General features: G+C 57.2%; 1 protein-coding gene across 1 annotated transcript in view; it reads left to right on the forward strand.

Moving 5' to 3' along the window:
* pgm2l1 (phosphoglucomutase 2-like 1) overlaps positions 1 to 6,783 on the forward strand; it is a 105,207-nt gene that overhangs the window by 91,384 nt on the left and 7,040 nt on the right. The window lies entirely within an intron of this gene.

Below are 6,783 nucleotides of genomic sequence, written 5' to 3' on the forward strand. Positions count from 1 at the left end.
ACTAAATATTCCAGACCTGTGATCTATCCATCGAAGGTTGTGCATGCCAAGCTGGATGGTGTAAATCCGTGGTTAGCACTGCCAGAGGATGCATTACATCATGTCACGGGAGGATATATCTCTACAGACCGATCTACACTGAAAAACTGGCAGGTGTCTCAGCCTGTGGGAACCATTACAATGATGATTCCTTCTGAGCTTTCTGAGGGAATGGAGTATAAAAGCAGGGAAGTCTTGCTACAGTTATACAGGGTATTGGTGAGGCCACACCTGGAATACTGCGTGCAGTTTTGGTTTCCATATTTACGAAAGGAGATACTTGCTTTGGAGGCAGTTCAGAGAAGGTTCACTAGGTTGATTCCGGAGAGGAGGGGGTTGACTTATGAGGAAAGATTGAGTAGGTTGGGCCTCTACTGATTGGAATTCAGACGAATGAGAGGTGATCTTATCGAAACGTATAAGATTATGAGGGGGCTTGACAAGGTGGATATAGCGAGGATGTTTCCAGTGATGGGAGACACTAGAACTAGAGGGCATAACCTTAGGCCACCCATTTAAAACTGAAATGAGGAGAAATTTCTTCTGAGGGTTGTAAATCTGTGGAATTCTCTGCCTCAGAGAGCTGTGGAAGTTGGGACATTGAATAAATTTAAGACAGAAATAGACAGTTTCTTAAACGATAAGTGGTTATGGGGAGCGGGCAGGGAAGTGGACCTGAGTCCATGATCAGATCAGCCATGATCGTATTAAATGGCGGAGCAGGCTCGAGGGGCCGTGTGGCCTACTCCTGCTCCTATTTCTTATGTTCTTATTTTCCTATCTAAAGCTTAGCAGCCTTCCCGGTTCTGAATTTGAAGGATTTATGGTATGGAATGCTTTTAATTTTGATACTAACTTCTAGACAATTATTCCATCTATGTATATGTTTTATCAAAAGTTCAGCAGATTAAAGAGATTAGTGGAACTAACTTGTAATTAAACCAGATAATGTTACAAAAGCAAAATACTGTGCATGCTGGAAATCTGAAATAAAAACAAAATGTTGGGAAGCAGGCAGCATCTGTGGAGAGAGAGAAATAGAGTTATTGGGCCCATGTTTCCACTAGAAAAAAAACGGGCGCCCCTCCGAGCTGGGCGCCCGTTTTTCGCGCCTACAACGGCGCCTAAAAAAATCCTCGGTATTCTCCACCGACTTACAGGTCCTGTGGCCCTCGGCGCAGCCGGCACGAGCTGTGGGGGGGGGCGGAGCCAGGTCCCTGCGCTGAAAACAGTGCCGGGACCTGTGCACATGCGTGCCACAGTCGGCACGCAAGTGCAGTAGCTCCAGGCGCCGAACTGTGTGGGAGGGGCCCGAAGCACGCAGCCCCTAGCCCTGGCCCAATGGCCTCACTGGGGCTGCGTGAATGAGGCTCCTCCCATGGCCAGCTCCTGCTCCCCGCCCGACCAGACCCGACACTCGCTCCCCCCGCCGACCAGACCCGACCCGAGACCCGCTCCCCCCCGGCCGAGACCCGACACCCGCTCCCCCCCTGACCCGACACCTGCTCTCGCCCCCCCCCCAACCCGACACCGACCCGACAGCCGCTCCCCCCCCCCTGACCCGACACCCGCTCCCCCCCCCGACCCGACACCCGCTCCCCCCCCCCCGACCCGACACCCGCTCCCCCCCCGACCCGACACCTGCTCTCGCCCCCCCCCCCCCCAACCCGACACCGACCCGACAGCCGCTCCCCCTCCCCCCCCCGGCACCCGCTCCCCCCCCCCCCCGACCCGACACCCGCTCTCCCCCCCCCCCCCCGACCCGACACCCGCTCTCCCCCCCCCCCCGACCCGACACCCGCTCTCGCCCCCCGACCCGACACCCGCTCCCCACCCCCCGACCCGACACCCGCTCCCCCCCCGACCCGACACCTGCTCCCCCCCGACCCGACAGCCGCTCCCCCCCGACCCGACAGCCGCTCCCCCCCCGACCCGACACCCGCTCCCCCCCGACCCGACACCCGCTCCCCCCCCCCCCCCGACCCGACACCCGCTCCCCCCCCCCCCCCCGACCCGACACCCGCTCCCCCCCCCCCCCCGACCCGACACCCGCTCCCCCCCCCCCCCCCGACCCGACACCCGCTCCCCCCCCCCCCCCGACACCCGCTCTCGCCCCCCGACCCGACCCGACCCGACCCGACAACTGCTCCCGACCCGACACCCGCTTCCGCCCCCCCCCCCCCGACCCGACACCCACTCCTGTTGTCCCGATCCCTCCCTCCCTCTCCCCTTCTCTCCCTCCCTCTCCCCTCCCTCCCTCTCCCTCCCTCTCCCCTCCCTCCCTCTCCCCTCCCTTCTCTCCCTCTCCCCTTCTCTCTCTCTCTCCCTCCCTCTCTCCCCTCCCTCCCTCTCCCCCCTCCCTCCCTCCTCCCTCCCTCTCTCTCTCTCTCTCTCTCCCTCCCTCTCTCGCTCAGCGGTACGAACAGCTGCAGAATTCTCCCTGCCTGAAGCACTTTCACACAGGTAGGAAGATGGTTTATTTAATCTTTTCTTGGCTTATAAATGTTTATTCAGGTTGGATTTATTTGTATAATATTTGTAGAAGTATAAATAAGGATTTATTGTCGAATTTAATTAGTTCCCTTCCCCCCTCCCCTCCCCCCCACCTCGTTCTGGACGCCTAATTTGTAACCTGCGCCTGATTTTTTAATGTGTAGAACAGGTTTTTTCAGTTCTACAAAAATCTTCACTTGCTCCATTCTACTTTAGTTTGGAGTACGTTTTCACTGTGGAAACTTTGAAATCAGGCGTCAGTGGCCGGACATGCCCCCTTTTGAAGAAAAAATTCTGTTCTAAACTAGAACTGTTCTACCTGACTAGAACTGCAGAAAAAAAAATGTGGAGAATTGCGATTTCTAAAATAGTCCGTTCTCCACCAGTTGCTCCTAAAAAATCAGGCGCGAATCATGTGGAAACTTGGGCCCAATGTTTCAGGTCGATGATCCTTCGTCAGAACTGGGAAAAAGTTAGAGATGTAACTTTTAAGATTTAATCAAGTACAGGGACAGGGGAGGAAAGGACAAAATCTGTGATGGGGTGGAAGGCAGGAGAGATTAAAAGACAAAAGGGCTGATGTTGCGAGGCAAAGGTGGTAATGGGACAAGTAAAAAAAACAAAAGCTGCATCTAGAGGGGTGTAAATGGGAATAGCAGAATCATCAACCTTCGGCCGCCTGAGGAAAAGAGTGTTTGAAGACCAGGCCCTCAAATCTGCCACCAAGCTCATGGTCTACAGGGCTGTAGTAATACCCGCCCTCCTGTATGGCTCGGAGACATGGACCATATACAGTAGACACCTCAAGTCGCTGGAGAAATACCACCAACGATGTCTCCGCAAGATCCTGCAAATGCCCTGGGAGGACAGATGCGTCCTCGACCAGGTCAACATCCCCAGCATTGAAGCACTGACCACACTTGATCAGCTCTGCTGGGCAGGCCACATTGTTCGCGTGCCAGACACGAGACTCCCAAAGCAAACGCTCTACTTGGAACTCCTTCATGGCAGACGAGCCAAAGGTGGGCAGAGGAAACGTTACAAGGACATGCTCAAAGCCCCCCTGATAAAAGTGCAACATCCCCACTGACATCTGGGAGTCCCTGGCCAAAGACTGCCCTAAGTGGAGGAAGAGTATCCGGGAGGGCGCTGAGCACCTCGAGTTTCATCGCCGAGAACATGCAGAAACCAAGCACAGGCAGCGGAAAGAGCGAGCGACAAATCAATCCCACCCACCCTTAACCTCAATTACTATCTGTCCCACCTGTGACAAGGACTGTGGCTCTCGTATTGGACTGTTCAGCCACTTAAGGACTCATTTTTAGAGTGGAAGCAAGTCCTCCTCGATTCCGAGGGACTGTCTATGATGATGATGAAATGGAAATAGCAGAATCATCAACAGTTGCCGTCCAAAAAAAATGGGGCAGAGGTTGTGATCTGAAATTATTGAACTCCGTGTTGTGCCGTAAGGTTGTAAATTGCTTTATCGAAAGACGAGATGCTGTTCCTCGAGCTTATGTTGAGCTTCATTGGAACAGTGTAAGAGGCCGAGGTCAGAGTGGGAGTGGAACAAAGAATTAAAGTGACAGGCAGCCGGAAGCTCGGGGCCACGCTTGTGGATTGAACGGAGGTGTTACATAACATAAGAAATAGGAGCAGGAGTCGACCATTCCACCCCTCGAGCCTGCTCCGCCATTCAATGAGATCATGGCTAATCTTCTAACTCAACTCCACTTTCCTGCACTATCCCCATATCCCTTGATTCCCTTAATATCAAAAAATCTATCGACCTCTGTCTTGAATATACTCAACGACTGAGCCTCCATAGCCCTCTGGGGCAGAGAATTCCAAAGATTCACCTCCCTCTGAGTGAAGAAATTCCTCCTCATCTCAGTCCTAAATGGCCGACCCCTTATTTTGAGACTGTGACCCCTGGTTCTAGACTCCCCAGCCCGGGAGAAACACCCTCCCTGCATCCTACGCTGTAAAGCCCTGTAAGAATTTTGTGTTCCACAAAGCGGTCACCCAATCTGCATTTGGTTTCCCCAATGTAGAGGAGACCGCATCGTAAGCAGCGAATACAGTATACTAAATTAACTCACAAAACGGCAGGCATAGCTAGGAGCAATGTTCCCTGTCATTTTTGTTTGGCACTGCGCGATCCCTTAAAGAGGCTGCACGGCTCATCGAAAATACTGCACATGTCCGGTTCTTGCATTGAAAAGCCAGCTGCGTGGGTTCCTTGGAGTGTCGCATCGTCATGCAGCTTAAAGGAAACGTTGGCTAGGACCCATGCGGGTTCCCATAGCAACACCTTTTTATTTGGAGGAAGTGAGTTCTGCTCGGTGGTGATGGATGGGGACTGGTTGGAGCTCTGTTCAATGAAGAAGCAGAGCTCCCTCAGGCATCCAATCCCTCCACAACTTCATCCCCCAGCAGGACGGCCTGAGGGCGCTCTGCTTCTTCCTTGACCAGAGGCCCAACCAGTCTCCATCAGTATGCCTTTTTCCTCAACCAAGGCTTCCCCTTCACCTTGGTTGACAGGGCCCTCGACCATGACCATGACATTCCCTTTCCCCTTCCTCCCAGACCATTATACAAGTTCCCCTTGTCCTCAACTTTCAGCCCCACCAGCCTCCATCATCCTCCACCATTTCAGCCACCGCCCAGTGTGATCCCACCACCAAACACTATTTTCCCCCCCCTCGTTGCAGCATTCCGAAGGGCTGTTCCCTTCGCGACACCCTGGTCCACTCCTCAATCACTCCCAACACCACCACCCCATCCCAGGGCACCTTCCCGTGCAAGCGCAAGAGATTCATCACCTGCCCTTTTCCTCCTCCCTTCCCACTGTCCAGGGTTCCAAACATTTACTTGTACTTTTCAATTTAGTAAACTGTATTCACTGCTCACGATGCGGTCTCCTCTACACTGGGGAGAGCAAACGCAGATTGGGTGTCCACTTTGCAGAACACCTCCGTCCAGTCCACAAGCGTGACCCCGAGCTTTAATTTCTCTGCTCCACTTCCACTCTGACTTCCTGTCCTCAGTCTCTTACACAGCCCTGTGAGCCATGCCTGATTTCTGCGCTCAAAACCGCGCCTAAAACTTACCAACCACCTGCTGGAACGTTCCTGGCCCTTGGCGCAGCGCAGCACAAGCTGTGGTGGGGGCGGAGCCAGGTCTTCGCGCTGAAAACAGTGCTGGAACCTCTGCACATGTGCAGTAGCTCCAGGCGCCCGAGGCTGTGTGAGAGGGGCCCGAAGCACGCCGCCCCTAGCCCTGGCCGAATGGGCTCACTGGGGCAGCGAGATCGGACACTGGACCCCCACACTTCAGCTCCAGGTTCTGCTGCTCTCCACCCCCCCCCGTCAGCTCGCCTGCTCCCAGCCCGTCCGCTCGGCGGCTCTCCACCCCCCCCCCCCCACCCCAGCTCCCGCTTCTGTCGGCTCTCTCCCCCCGCCCCCCCCCCTCTCTCCTCCCCTCCTACCCCCCAACGCCCTCCCTCTTCCCCCTTCCCCCCCCCCCCCAGCTCCGTTCTGGGCTCTCTCCCTCCTCCCCCCCCCCCCCTCTCTCCTCCCCCCCCCCCCCCCCCCCCCCCCCCCACGCCCTCCCCTCCGCCCCCACCCCACGCCCTCCCTCTTCCCCCCGCCCCCCCCACGCCCTCCCTCCTCTTCCCCCCCATGCCCTCTCTCTTCCCCCCCATGCCCTCTCTCTCCCCCCCATGCCCTTCTCTTCCCCCCCATGCCCTCTCTCTTCCCCCCCCATGGCCCTCTCTCTTCCCCCCCCACGCCCTCTCTCTTCCCCCCCCCACGCCCTCTCTCTTCTCTCTTCCCCCCCCCCCCCCCCCACGCCCTCTCTCTTCCCCCCCCCCCCCACGCCCTCTCTCTTCCCCCCCCACGCCCTCTCTCTTCCCCCCCCCCCCCCCCGCCCCTCTCGCTTTCCCCCCCCCCCCCACGTCCTCTCTCTTCCCCCCCCCCCCCCCCACGCCCTCCCTCTTCCCTCCCCCCCCCCACGCCCTCCCTCTTCCCTCCCCCCGCCCCACACCCTCCTCTTCTCCACCCCCAATGCCCTCCCTCTTCCCCCCCCCCCCACCCACGCCCTCCCTCTTCCCCCCCCCCCCCCCACGCCCTCCCTCTTCTCCCCCCCACGCCCTCCCTCTTCTCTCCCCCCGCCTCCCTCCCTCTCCCTCCCCCCCCCTCCCTCTCCTCCCCCTACGCCCCTCCTCTTCCCCCCCCCATGCCCTCCCTC

Source organism: Pristiophorus japonicus, chromosome 10 (assembly GCF_044704955.1).
Source record: "Pristiophorus japonicus isolate sPriJap1 chromosome 10, sPriJap1.hap1, whole genome shotgun sequence".
In the NCBI taxonomy this organism is placed as follows: domain Eukaryota; kingdom Metazoa; phylum Chordata; class Chondrichthyes; family Pristiophoridae; genus Pristiophorus; species Pristiophorus japonicus.